This window comes from Lycorma delicatula, chromosome 11 (genome assembly GCF_047948215.1).
Source record: "Lycorma delicatula isolate Av1 chromosome 11, ASM4794821v1, whole genome shotgun sequence".
NCBI lineage: Eukaryota > Metazoa > Arthropoda > Insecta > Hemiptera > Fulgoridae > Lycorma > Lycorma delicatula.
In genome coordinates, this window is record NC_134465.1 from 79,905,062 (window position 1) to 79,920,157 (window position 15,096).

A 15,096-nucleotide genomic window follows, 5' to 3' on the forward strand; every position below is an offset into this window, starting at 1 on the left:
AGCAAAAATTGTTCGGTATTCGGGTAGTCTGGCCAATCTATATAGTTCACCAAACATTGCAAAAAGTAACTATCACCAGTTAGCGAAACTCTGTCCAATTCTGATGATGACCGTTCGGGCAGAGGCGGTTGCGGCTACCTCGGTTAAACCGCCACTTACTATAAACTTCCCGTTGCCTATAACTTGTTTCATTTCGTTTGACGTAGTGATTTATTTCTTGGTGACCGATTGCAAGATCGCTTCGAATATTTCGTCACTGTTCGTTTTGAAATCAACTCGCCAAATTACCGTACTAGTGATTGTTACGCAAGAGCCACCAAAGCACCTTTTTTATTTTAATAGAATCGACGCGATACAGTTCGCCACCTTTTCTTTCTTTTTCCTGTTTAGCCTCCGGTAACTACCGTTTAGATAATACTTCAGAGGATGAATGAGGATGATATGTATGAGTGTGAATGAAGTGTAGTCTTGTACATTCTCGGTTCGACCGTTCCTGAGATGTGTGGTTAATTGAAACCTGACCGCCAAAGAACACCGGTATCCACGATCTAGTATTCAAATCCGTGTAAAAATAGCTGGCTTTACTAGGACTTGAACGCTGGATCTCTCGACTTCCAAATCAGCTGATTTGGGAAGACGCGTTCACCACTAGACCGACCCGGTGGGTCGCAGTTCGCCACCTAGCGGTCGAAGTCGGAACCTTCTGTGTACGGTTTTTGAAATTCGCATTTAATTTTCTAATGAGCGCGTTAGGCGTGCGGGTGACAAACACTTGCGCTTTAATATAGGATAATTAAAGACCGTGCGGGTGGCAATTTTATATTTAGCATTTGTATATAGCATAATTTTTTCTCGAATTTTTTAAATTTATTTGTACATATATATATATATATATACATATATTTGTACATATATATTTACAGAATCTGTAATACTCGCGGCAACGTAAGGATTCCAGCAGGAGGTCATGCATTTAAATCGGTTCAGCCGTTGAGTTGCTACGGAGAAGCAAACATAACAGCATACTCGCTAAGTATAATACACTCCTTTCTGGGCAGTCGTGTAATAAAAACTAGCGTTGATAATAGATATAATCATAAAGACGTAATTTTCAAAGTAAAAAAAAAACAATTCTGCATTACAACGTATTGTTTGTTATTGCTCTTTTAAAATGTAATAAAAAGAAAAATGTTAATTAGCAATTAAATGCTTATTATAATAAGACTACAAGCTCATTATAATAAGACCACAAGCACGCTTATTATAATGACCACAAGTATTAAGTTTTTATTGCATCACACGTGTAACTAGTCTAGTATCAACGTTTGTATGCCGTAATTTATTATGTATGTTTAGATATTATATTTTTAATATTACACGAAGTGTACTGAAGAGTCCTGATTCCGAGGATCAAGCGGGTGTTTGTTAAAAAGTTTGCGTGCTCAGACCGGCATTGTTAGCTACTCAGCGGATCTCTACAGTTATACTTACTATATGTGCAAACTTCATTCATATCGTACGATCGGTCAATATCGAACGGGTTTGAATAATTTACTGTGTATGTTTTCTTAGCGCATCGCGTAATAATATCGTCAGAAATACGATTCCAAATAATATATTATTGAAAAAGTTTTGGAAAACAATTTTCATAAAATCATCGCCATCTCCAAAACTTTATTAATTTGTAAACTTTAGTTTATCTATTTTGTTCTTTTGGGTAGAGCGTACCGTTGTATAGAACATTTTAAGGCGTAATGTATAATTTATATAAATTTATGTACTCTATATGTATTTACCGGCCTGCGAATTCGCTCGACTGAATTTTGGATTTGTCTAACTTTTTTAGCGGATATGTTGGCAAATTGGCCTGTTTACGTTAAATTATTATAAATCTTGAATATATGAAGTTTTTAAATTTCATATAAAATTTTCGGCCAGTACCCCCAAATTGGTTTTTTGAAAAACCGTGAAACTTACTTGTTTTTCTTTTTAAAGAAAAGTCTAAATACCAATTTTCACGTGTCGTACACCTTCGATTTTATTATCGTGAAAACTTTTACCATCAACCGAATTGGATTTTTAGAAAATGTAAAATACGAATATTTTTACTCTCGAAGGGGGTTTCTAACGCTAATTTATACGGCTATGACACCTTCGGTTTATGAGATATAAACTTTTCATTAAAAAATTGGTCTTTCCCTTTTCATCCCCCCTTACGTATGAACGGAATTTTCCAAAATCCTTCCTTAATTCATTCCATCCCCGTCTTCTCCATCGCTCTTATTTCACTTCGTACATAATATTTGTTTAATCTCTTCCTTAACTCTTAAGTCCAGATTTTTACTACATTAATACCTCTTCTTATTGAAGGCTTCGCCGTTCTCTCTTTTACTTTCACCGGGCTCTTCTTACCCTTTGTTACTATAGTATCAAAATATATGTAATTTTTTACTTTTTCTATTCTTCCTTCGTTTGTTCTTACCGTTACTCCACTTTACTATTTACTTCATTTACTTTAGTTTTTCCGGTATTTCTTTTCATTCCTTCCTCCAGGACCGTTAACAATCGATAAAGCGCATGTGTGCCATCACCAAGAAATACCATATCATGAGCAAACCTATGCGTCCTATTTTCCGATCGTCCTTTATTTATTATTTCTTCCTTTTCTTCCGATACATTCCTTATCGTATCTTTAACTTAAATTTTGTACAGTGACTGAGAGGCACCATCCTCGCCTAACACCTCGATTTAGACCCATCCGTTCAGTTATAGTCTAATTTATTTCCATCGCGGTTGTTTGTCTCGTGTATAATTCTTTAATTTCTTTCGTCTTTCGATTCTACATTTTCTTCCGTTTGGTTCTATCAAGTGCCTTCTCTAAATCTATGAAACGCAAGACTCATTCTTGTTCCTCTTGCTAAAAATCTCTCTCCAACCATCCTCAGTAGCCCGACAGCACCTCTGGTTATTTTTTCCTTCCTTAACCCTAACCGTTCGTCTCTTGCATTCTCTTCCGCTATTATTATTATTTTTAACACCAAATAAATTTTATGTATTTAGATAATTATTATTATTTATTTATTAATATAGTAACAGCTGATTGATGCCCGATAATAGTTACTACGAAGCGCGGTAATGAATTTTGTTGTGAACGAAAAATACGTAGTCCGACTAGGATTCGAAACCGATACTTCCGGATGGAAGGCGGAAAGGTAACCGACCGATCCGTTACGATGATCGGCAAATAAGCTACTTGTTATTGTGATGCCGGTCACAGTATATTAATTCCACCGTATAAATAATTGATATTTGTTTTAATTTTGCTGTCGTATTACGCTAATTAAAATGCAATTATAATCTCTATATATGTTATATGAATATTAATTATTGGAATTTGAATTTAAAGTAAATAACTTACAACGGTAAATTTATCTAAAAACCGTAGTAAACAATTTATCTATAAACTGTACATCTGTTGGGAAATTTACAATGTTTTTTAGCCGCATTAAAATAGATTGTCTTTTATTATTATTATTAAACCTATAGAGAATTTTTGATGTAGTAATATCGACAATATACAGTGCGGGCTAAAAATCCCTTTTAAATATTAATAGAGTTGTACAGTTAGACGTGTAGTTAAAAATTGTTATGAATACAAAACAATAAAAAAAAAACGGTTCTGTACTATTGTTCAGCAGATTGACTCTTTATTTTTATTTCCCGCCATAAGCTGAGTCCTGCGCATGACACTTCGATAAGTGCGGGCACGACGTGAGTCTCGAGTTAAACCGCGACGTATACAAGTGATTTCACCGTTGAGGAGCGTTTGGTGGCTTCTGTACGGGTTCACGAACGTCAGAACACAAAGAAGACAACGACAGATACTTTAAGGGATTTCGCTGTGCGGCGTTCAAGTCCTAGTAAAGCCAGCTATTTTTACACGGATTTGAATACCGGATCGTGGATACCGGTGTTCTTTGGCGGTCAGGTTTCAATTAACCACACATCTCAGGAACGGTCGACCTGAGACTGTACAAGACTACACTTAATTTACACTCGTACATATCATTCTCATTCATCCTCTGAAAGCATTATCTGAAAGGTAATTACCGAAAGCTAAACAGGAAAAAGAAAGAAGGGATAACGGCAGAACATTTGCTTGGACCGTTTTTCGTTGACGGTTTTGTGAACTAGCACAACTATCTTCATATGATTAAGACGTGGCTGGTTCCAGAATTAAAGGCAAGAGGAATAGTTACTCTGGCATCGTTAAACTTCAACAAGACGGCGCTTCACCGCATTTTGCTTCGAGTGTCCGCACACGGCTAAATGAACTGTTTCCAAACCGATAAATGAACCTTGAACCTTCGGAACAATGTTATTGATAGTAAATGTTAATGTTAACCAGACGTAATAGTTGAAATATACTGTTTTTTATATCCATAACAATGTTTGTATACATATCTAACTGTACTACGCTATTAACATGTAAAGGGAGTTTTCGCCTAGTCTGTATATTAAAGTGGCCTAATATACCCACCGCTTGTGCTTGAGTGTGGTGTCTGTGTTTAGTTTGTTTTCGTATATACATGAAAATAAATTTTTTGTGTGATGGTGTGACATGATGGAGTGAGATTTCAGTAATAGAAAAGCGATTCCTGTTTAGTTTGTTGAATATATTTCATGGATTTATAATGTAATTGCTTTGCTGTTAGCAGCATTTCAATCAGTAATCCATATACTCTCTCTCGTTCTCTTTTGTATTGTTATGATTACTATTATTATTATTAATATAAGCAGCAGTAAATGTATTGCGTGTGATAGTCTTCTATTATACTTGTCGAGATTCTGATGTATTTTAGGCAATCAGTGTTGTGTTTTAGCATATGTAAAATTATTAGTCTCTCAAATCTAAATTTTATTTTTTTATTTGTTTTGTTTTCTATTTTACTAAAAATATATCTTATTATAAAAATCAATTTATTTAATCGAATTAAAATTTAAAACTTAATTAAAAATTAATATTACTTTCCCGGCAAACAGAGCTGGAATAGCTATATTATACGGGAAAGAATTGTGATCATGTTAAAAATAGGGTATCGGGTTGTTATGCAAATCTTTACGTTTTGGGTCCAACTAGTTCGTCTACACCATTCCACCGGGTTGGTTTAGTGGTGAACGCGTCTTCGCAGATCAGCTGATATCGAAGAGATCCAACGTTCAAATCCTAGTAAAGGCTTTATACGGATTTGAATACCAGATCGTGGATACCGGTGTTCTTTGGTGGTTGGATTTCAATTAACCGCACATCTCAGAAACGGTCGACCTGAGACTGTACAAGACTACACTTCATTTACATTCATACATATCATACTCTAAAGTAATGCAGTACGGTGGTTCCGGAGGCTATGTACCGTAGGTAATATAAACTGGTTTGTGTGTATGTGTGTATAAATAACTTAAAAAAGATTGGAAAAAAAAAATTAACCTATATTAAACAGCAATGTTTGTCAGCAACCTTTTTTTTGGCAGTCATGTTTTTCAATTTTTAATATTTATTTTTTGTTTTGGTATTTATTTATTTATTTAACTGTATATCATAAATTATAAATAAATATTTTTATATAAAAATGTGAAAAAAAGAATTCATAATTTTGATTAATTTCACCAGGGTAGCCGGAAAAGTTATGCAATTCATCGCGGCTTTTTATGCAAGGTAAAAATATAGTAAACGGTTATATATTAACGAAATTTGGTTTTATTGTATAAATAGGATAATATGTAAAACTAGTAACTGTATTCTACAGATAATAATAACGTTATCTGAAAAAATAATTACATGTTTATTAAAGATTTTTTTTTTAAAGGTTAATAGGTTTGTACAGTACGTTTCTTACACTGTGATCTGTTATGTAACCTTTTTTTAGAATTTTTTTAAGTTTATTTTTATATTTTGTGTTAAATTAAAAAGTTAAAGAAGTAAAACCGAACAGATAATATTTTGTTATTTGTTGCACGAGTTATTCACGCGCAGTTCTTTCCTAACTAGTTTAATAGAAATTTGATTCGTGTACTATTCGTGAATAAAAATATATAAAATTTGATAATTTAAATCCCCTACTATTTTTTTAAAGTTTATTCGCAGTGATGTTTAATAACGGTGAAATAAAGACAATTCTGATTTTCATAGATGTTAGAAAAAGCATATGTATTTAGCCGGAAGAAAGAGTTATTTTTGTACGTACAATTTTTATAGTTAGATAGGAAGCGGTTGGTCGGATAGAGATAACCGTTTCGTTCAGCGTTAGACTACAGAGATATTCTGGAGTCATATATTTCAAACGGATTAGTTTACTGTATTTTAAAACCTAGAGCGAAAGTGCAAAAGAGAAAACGTTAAGTATAATAAAGTTTAACTGGATTCGAATATATCAACAGAATTATTTTTTAATACGTTCCGGTATCGGCAATTTAAAATTAAATTATTATATTTGTCTGAACGTGGATTTAGTGCTGTAGCAACTTTGCTAACAAAAGCAAAAAAATCGGCTGCATGTTACCGAACGCGGCAACTTACGGCTGTTTTTAAATAAATTCGAGCCTGATATTAACAAACCGGTTAAAGCACATCAGATTCATCCTTCGCATTAATGTAAGTGTAATTTTTCAGTCGAATGCTTTGTTTTAATCGTATTATTATTTTGAATATCGTATCACTATCGTTCTTATGTAACCATATAGATACGATTATAATTTTTTTGAAAGCAATTTTTATAAAAATACTTCCAAATATGATTAAATATACGTTTTAATTGCTCTTATTAAAATGTTAGTTTCAACTCAGAAATCGGAAAAGCCGCGTTTAAAAACAATAATTGTAGTCGCTGTTTTTAAGAGCGCTTCCTAAAAACAGCAATTGTAATTATTATTTTTAACAGACGGTAAGTTTAAAAATTTTTGGGGCGCTAGAAAATGTTATTTTCTCAGTGCGGGCGATGGGTGAAAAAGTTTGAGAATCAGCGGTCTAGAAGTAATCCTTTCACGTCTGTATGCGAGGCGTTCTGAAAAGTTCAACGGAAGCGAAGTGATTTTATAATGCAAAATTATTTCACGATTTCGGCGTAAACGTGGCTGAAAATTACGAGCGATACGCAGCCGTCAAGTTTTGTTTCCTTTTTGGAACAAAACGTGGCTGAGATGATTCAGAAAGGTTATAAAAAATCTCATTGTATTACTGAAGGCAATCGGCCTCGGTTTCCTCAACGCTGCTTTCTTTTTTCTTGATCGCTATTTTTTCCAGGGCTCCTTATATATATATCCTTCGACCACCGCTTTCTGTGTCTTCCCCTTTTTCTATCCCTACAGAAGATATATCTTTGTAAGCGAGATTGTGGCATTCTCAAAAAACACCCGAGTCGACTGACACTCGATTTAATTAATCGCAGTCTTAGCTATGAATTTTTTATAATACTTATGTTCTTTCACCGATCCGTAAACGCATCGATAAACGTCTCTTTTTATTAAGTTTCATTACAAAATTTTAATTTATCTTAATCTTACCGTTTTCAACCGCTTTTTAAAATTAATAGCTTTTAGGGATCCGTGTGAGATTTACAAAAAAAAATATGCCGTTTTAATTATCCGATAATTATTCTTTTTTCATTTACCTTGACTAATTTGGAGATTTTGTTTTATATTAAACTTATTCTTTCGATTAAACAATATTTCTCCGTGGCGTAGTTGCAAGATCCCGGGTTCGAATCCCGGTCGGATATGTAATTTTTCGTTACTTTACAAATAAAACAATAATTAATTTCAATACAGAACGGGTTTTTTAAAAAAATTAAATTTTTAAATTTTCGTATTTTCTCTTTGATAAGATGAATAAAAAGATATTTATAGTTACTAGAAAAAATAATTTTTACGAAGGCGTAAAAAAAAAGAAAACAAATAGTAAGCGTTTTTTAAAGTAACTGCTACAGTAATTGCTGTTCAAAGGAAAGTATTGCAATGACTACATAAAAAGGATACATTAAATACCTGCTCTGTAGAATACATGGCGCCGAAGAGTTCTTTTTAATAGAATAACCAGTTACTTCTCCTCGACCTACATAAAATTAGTAATCAGATTTTTTATTTTCAAATCGCTTAATCATTTTCGTAAAAAAAAATGGTTGTCTTTATTTTCTAATTCTAAAGAAACTGCATCCGCAGTTTTTTCAAAAAAGGGTCCTCTTACTCGTCGCCTTGAAACCGCACACCGTCGGGTGTAGGGGAAATTCAAAGGAAATCCTCGTGTTTTCAGTAGCCAAGACCGGTATTTCCAACTACTAACATACTCCTCAAGGTGAAACCACCTGCATTTATGAATAATACTTGATTTTAATTACTAGTTTTGCGTCTAATGAAATTCTTGAACCGTTGTCAGTAATGCACCAACCCTTTCGGCATAATCAATATTAGTTGAAAACTCACGGGTCAAGTTTCTCATTTGATAAAAAATTAAAATAAATCACGGAAGGTCTTCTTTCTTTTACAAACCCGTTAGTTTACGAAGAATTCCAAAAAAAAAAAAAAAAAAAAATAGTAACAGAAGAATTCGGAAAAAGGCCTTTGAGTAAGTTAAAAAAAGCTGACGACAGCTTGTAGGATTTTTTTTTAGATTTGTATTCTGTTATGTAAATTTCATTATACTTCATTTTTTCCAAAATTTAAAACAAAAAAGCTCACACAGTTGTAGTAGTTTCCCGTCACGCAGCTAAAGCCGTGTTTCGTGAAAGTCCTACAGCTGTGGGTTGTTTCAGATGCACGGCTTACACACGCGCGCACGCACACATACATACACACACACACACACTCACTTTAGAATATTTATCATTTCATTTAAATATAATATATTTTCGGTTATTTAATTCAAAATTCTAACTAAATCGGCCGCACGTACCGTGTTTATTCAGTCGGGTGTGGCGGTACTAGCAACGACGCTTTAGAATTAACTAAAAAAATGTAATTTCACAATTTACATAGAAAAAATTTCACTAGTACGGGCGTCAGACAAATGTAGCCGCGAGGCTTAACGCATCAGTTACCGAGACGACCGGGGGATCGAGTTCGAGACCCAGCCAGAACGAGTTCTTTTTTAGCACTTTAAATATTATTCGTTTATTTCATTCCACCGCTCACCTGTGACGTCACAACATAGCAGGCGACTACAGCAGCCGTACGTCAGTGCTAACTAGTGCTCTTTGTGGTAAGAGGGGGTACTAATGACGCAGTATACACTCTCTTGCCGCTATTTTTATTTAGAGCATTTCTTTGGGGTCGGGATGCCACATTTTTTTTGGAAATATTATTTTTTAATCGTTAATATATACGCCTGAGAAAAATACGACCTTAATTATGCGAAATGTCGAGATATTGAGGGTGACCTTGTTCTGCAGCGTCACCCCCTTGACTTTTTACGTTGAAAATTTAACGGCATCAATGCCCCGTATACGGAAGTAGTCTGACCAAGTTTGGTATAAATCGGACCGGTAGTTCTGGAGATATAACACCGTAACCGCACAGGTACTACGTACATTAACATTTTTGGGTTTCTTAGGTGTGAAAACGTCATCCGGTGAAAACCGCAAATGCCCAGACTGGACCGATTACAATACTTTCCCTTCTATAGATATAGCCCTATCTATACGTCAAAGTAAAAATGTTGGAGATAGAGGATAGAATAGTGTTAAACTTCGTCTATAGTTAACCGAAACGAAAACAAATTGCATTTGTACAAAAAAAAAAATTATTTATATAAACATATTACTGGTAACGTTTAACTATTGTCACGGTACTGTAGATCAGCAAATAAAAATGCGTATAATTATAACGAAAATATTTTCTTTTGTTGAAGATTTTTTGTTTCTTAACTGTAGTTACTTGAATTTGCATTTTCACTGCGAAACTGTTAATGTTTATCGCGTGCAAAATTTTGTTGTAATTTTTAGACTTAAAATTTATTATTACTTTTATTTTAACATAATGGCATCGTCATTATATTTACTTATTTCTTATTTTGTTTGCGGTTATAGTGGCAACACTGATTTTAAGATTCCTTTTACAGCGTATACTTTTCTGTGTACTCTGTAAACAGAAGAACGTATATACTTTCTTCTGTTATTGTTATATACTCTCCTGTTATTGAAGAATTATGTACTTCGTTTCCGTTAGATGGGTTTTGTAATACGCAGTTTTATGAAAATTTTACCCCTAGACTTAATCTTCTACTTTCTCTCTCTTTCTTTCTTTCCACACATTCTGTATAATTTTATGATTTTTTATCCGTTTTTTACTCGTAAATTATTAGAAGAGCATTATTTTTTTTAATAATACGTATGATAGAGAGGTAATGTAAAATTTAATAAACAGCGAATTAAACTGTTTATTAAATGAAATGAAATTTCTCCTGCGGGAAAATTATCACAGTGTATAATCTTTCTCTAGTTTTCGTATCGTACTACATAATATCTGCTGTATTTTATAAAATGATCCGTAACCCTTTTCCTCATTCCACAATTCTTCTATTAAAAGTTTTTACACTGTTCATCCCTCTTACGATTTTTTTATTATTATTACATTTTCTTTTAATTAAGTTGAATTTTTGTCGTTAAAACAAACGCCTTTAATTTTTAATAATTTTTTAATATATATTTCATCAGACTTTGGGTATCAATTTCTTATAAAACTTTTTTTTTTATAAAAAATAGATTTAAAATAATTATTTTTTTTTAATTAGATGAAAAAAACATTATTTCTTCCAAAGTAAAATTAATATTTATTCTTTTCTTAAAAAAAAAAAAAACAAAAATAGAACATCTAGATTTAAAGGGTATTTATTATTATTATTAAATCTATTAAAAATTAAGTAATTTTGAAAACCGTTTAAGTATCCGATTTGATTTGTAAGTATACTTTAAATCAATGATTATTAAACTGTGCGCCGTGGCCTCTTCACAGGGGCGCCGCGAAATGTTGTAAAAGCTTCATAATTAATTGAACCAAGACATTTACAATTATTAATTTAATGTTAATAAAATAAAAAAATATTGAAGATATACGAGTTTTACTTATTTTTATTTCTTACTTAAGAGTAGTCATACTTTTACTTATGGTATGGCGCCATAGAAAAATTTTAGTTGAAAAAGGGCGCCGCGACTCGGAAAAGTTTGGGAACTGCTTTAAAGAGTCTACAAGGTCTTCCAGAACTAAGGCGATAAAAACAATAGTGGTGCAATCTAGTGGGCGATGTTGTAACTTGCCGAGAGAAGCCTTTGAACAACCCAAAGTTCATTCGATTTGTTTAAGTCATGTATATCTGTTTTAGTGAAGGTATTTTTGCGCCTATTGTTCGACTTTTAAAAATTAAACGTGCGAACATAATTTTTTTTTTGCACGGAATAAGCGCTAAAAAACGTTTAAAACAAAACAAGGAGATGGTGATGAAGCTATTTCTCGTTCGAGTAGTTTACTCGTTTTGGTGACCGTAGGATGTCATTAGCGGACGGTGAGAGAGGGTGAGGTTGGTACCGGCTGTAGGGATGATAACGTCGAACGAGTGAGCAATGTACTGAATTCTATACACCAAGATCTCTTGAAACGCGTATTGGACCCGATTCGCTTCGTGAATTTTCATAAAACCAAGGATCGGTTCCTGTTTCAAAACGATACGCCGACTCGCTCGGTTATCATTGTACGGAAGTTTTTGGCCAAACGACAGCTGACAGTGTTGGACCGGCCTCCGTATTTCCAGACATAACAATCTATTTTCTATTTCTTAAAATCAAAATACCCATGAAGGGGCTATTTTGAGACGATAGAACCCACGGAAGGAAGTGTTACAAACATTCTAAAGGTGATTCCAAAAGAAGGCTTGTCTACGACCTTTATAAGCATCAAATCGTTGTACCGCGTTGTATCCTGAAATGCGAATGTATTGTTTTTTCTTTTTATAACCTTAGTTCTTTTTTTTTATCTCTGCTTTACTTGGGACAGATTTGCATTTAAGCTTAGCTCGGCCCAAGTAGAGTGTTCTCTACTTGGGCCTTCTCTCTAATAAAGCAGTACATTCCACGCAGATATTTTTAATAATTCTTACACGTATATTTGATACTAGCAGAGATTCATTTTAATCTGCATGAAAGTTCTCCTCGTTTTGCTGTAACTGCATTACTTCTTTCATCCTTGTATTATTACTCTTTAAATAAGAAAATCTTCAATTTTTAGTATTTAAACAATTGTCGATTAACATTTCCTTTTTTTGTTGTTTGGTTTAATTACAATCAAACGTATATGTTAAAATATTTATATATATTAATTACGATAAATATAACTTGTGCGGTAACAGGCGTTCGTGAATTGAGAAGTGATTAATCGAGAAATGATTTTCATCGGTCTCTTGATTTACCTCCTTAATTTCTAAAATTAAGATTATTTTAATTAATTTTTAATAATCGATAACTTAATTTCTATTTTAAAATTTTATCGAATAGGACCGTAAAATTTTACTCTTTGCCACCGTTTTTATTTCTATTACGAAGCGAATTGTTAAGATTCAAATTCATCCACAAAGATATAAAGCGACTAATATTTATTGATAAACGACGTGCATAATGAATTAGTATTTTATTTAATTCGTTTTAAATCAATTATTGCAGATACTTATTAAGTTTTATCCCCTACTGTCAGACGATTACATACGAGTTACATATTGCGTTTTATCGTTGTTACTAAGCTATAACGGCAGGGCGTAAGTGATTTTTTTTTATTTAAATCTAAGTCGATACAGATGTTCCGCCGCATCAATTAAAATGAGTTTTATTTTTTCAACATCTTATTCTTTTAATTTTGCTGTAATATTAAAATTAAAAGCGAAAGAAACATATAATTGTTATTAAAAGATATCTTTTTAAAATATTTTTATTGTTTTTACGGTACAGCGTAGAAGTTTCTTATACCCATAATGATAAAAATAATAATGACGTTGATGAGATGTTTTTCGCTAAAACAAGAGTCATTAAAACGTTAATGAAAGATTGTTATTATTCCGGAATAATAATAATAATATAAAATTTCGCCCACCGTAACGTGCCGTACGCCATCTTTGTCTTTTATTCCTAACCCCCCTTCATAGTTCTAAATTCACAGAAAATGTTGCGATGAAAAGTTTAGTACTTATTTTAACTTGTAATTGGTTCCTTTACCTCTCCTATCCACCTACCGCTCGTACTGCTCTCCTGACTCCTTTTTATAACTTTCTCCCCTCCCCGTTAAATTTCTCAACTTTATATATTTTCTACACCTACATTCCTTCTTTATTAGTAAATTTTATTTCCTGTCGTATCTTATCTCGTCTATTATCTTTTTATTATTACAAATTATTATTATTGTTTGTTTAATATCTTTTATTTTATTATATGCTTTAATTGTTATTTTATTATTAACGGATTATCATTCTTTTCATGCGAAAAATTCTTTGGTATAATACTGAAAATCTTCTTCGGCTTTAGGTTTTATACGACTTCTGGAGGATTTTATGTATGATTTTATTAGCTTTTTATTCTGAAAATTGTGATTTAAAGTTTAATTTGCGATAAATAAAATATTCCTTTTAATTTTATTTCACCTTAGATAATGGTAGTTAAACTTTATACTATAGCAACCTATTTTTAATATAACGGATGTTTAAAAGGACGCAACTCCTTTGTTTGATTACGTAAATTTATTACAAAAATATTAATGTTAATAAAATATTTGTACAACAATATTCAAATTACCTATAATAACTTTACAGTAGATATTCAGAATGATTTCCTATGATACCGGTGCAGGTTCGTACATTTGCAGCCGCTTTTCATAATGTTTCCTCAGTAATGTTTGAAATCTCACTTTCAATGTTAGCATTCGATTCGTCAAGCGTATGAGGATTGATTTTAAAATCTATACTTTGTAAATACCCCCGAAGGAAAACGTCTGCCGGTGTAAGATCTCTTGATCTTGGAGGCCACAACCAACACTTTCGATATCAAACGATGGCCAAAAAATTCCCGTTTCATTAGCAGTACGACACGTCGCGTTGTCCTGCTGGAACCGAAATTCTCGTACCTGTAAATCTAACGTGGCGATAAACCGTTCGATTAAATTGCTAAAAACTACACCGTCTACAGATTTGTCAAAAAATAAAGGCCCTATTACAGGACGGCGGAAGATCGCACACCCAACCAATTTTACGTGAGTGTTATGGTCGTTCGTTAAACGCGTGAGGATTTTCAGCTCTATAGTTTACGAGCAGGATTAGCAGTTAATGTAGCCATCCGAGTGAAATCGTGCGTTGCCGTTGAAATAAACGCGATCCACAACTTCAATACCGTTGTCATCAACAAGAGAACGAATCAACAAACGTCTTCCGTAAAGGTTTTCCGTGGTCTACTTCTTCGGTTCTTAAACGAGACGGATGCGATAAGAATGCGATTGTAATTTTTGGTAGCCCTGAAAGCTGTAGATTATGAAAACTCAACCTGTAAAGATAACTTTTGAGCGATTAAGTAAAACGTTCTTTCACATCCACCAGAACTTCTACTGTTAACAGTGACGGTCGCCTGTGCTTTTCCGATCGTGTACACTGCCGGTCTCGCGAAATTTATCAATAGAACGCGATATTGTGTACTTATTAGGAACAGAAGAATCGGGAAAGTTAATCCGAAACTCGTCTTTCACTCGTTCGTAATATTTATACGCGCAATAAGTCTCGTTAATAAACACGCGTTCATCCTCTGATAATAGGTTTAACCCGCTGTTGTTTGCAAAAGTTCATTTTGCCTTGCGAAGAAGACGATTAGAAACCTCTTCACTCATCATCTTTATCCAAAATACCTGGCATATGATGCTTGTTTTTTTTCTAATCGGTGAGGTGATATAATGTTATCGTTATATTCATATTAGTTGGCATAACGATAAAATATGAATATTATTCGTATTTTTAAATAATTAATTTTTTAAAAGTTGAAAATTCCAGCTATTGAGTGTTCACCGTCGACTGACTACTTAGGAGGAAAA

At 33.1% G+C, this 15,096-nt stretch overlaps 1 protein-coding gene across 1 annotated transcript in view; it reads left to right on the top strand.

Moving 5' to 3' along the window:
- rg (A kinase anchor protein rugose) overlaps nt 1–15,096 on the top strand; it is a 1,091,579-nt gene that overhangs the window by 9,990 nt on the left and 1,066,493 nt on the right. The gene's annotated exons all lie outside the window — the stretch shown is intronic.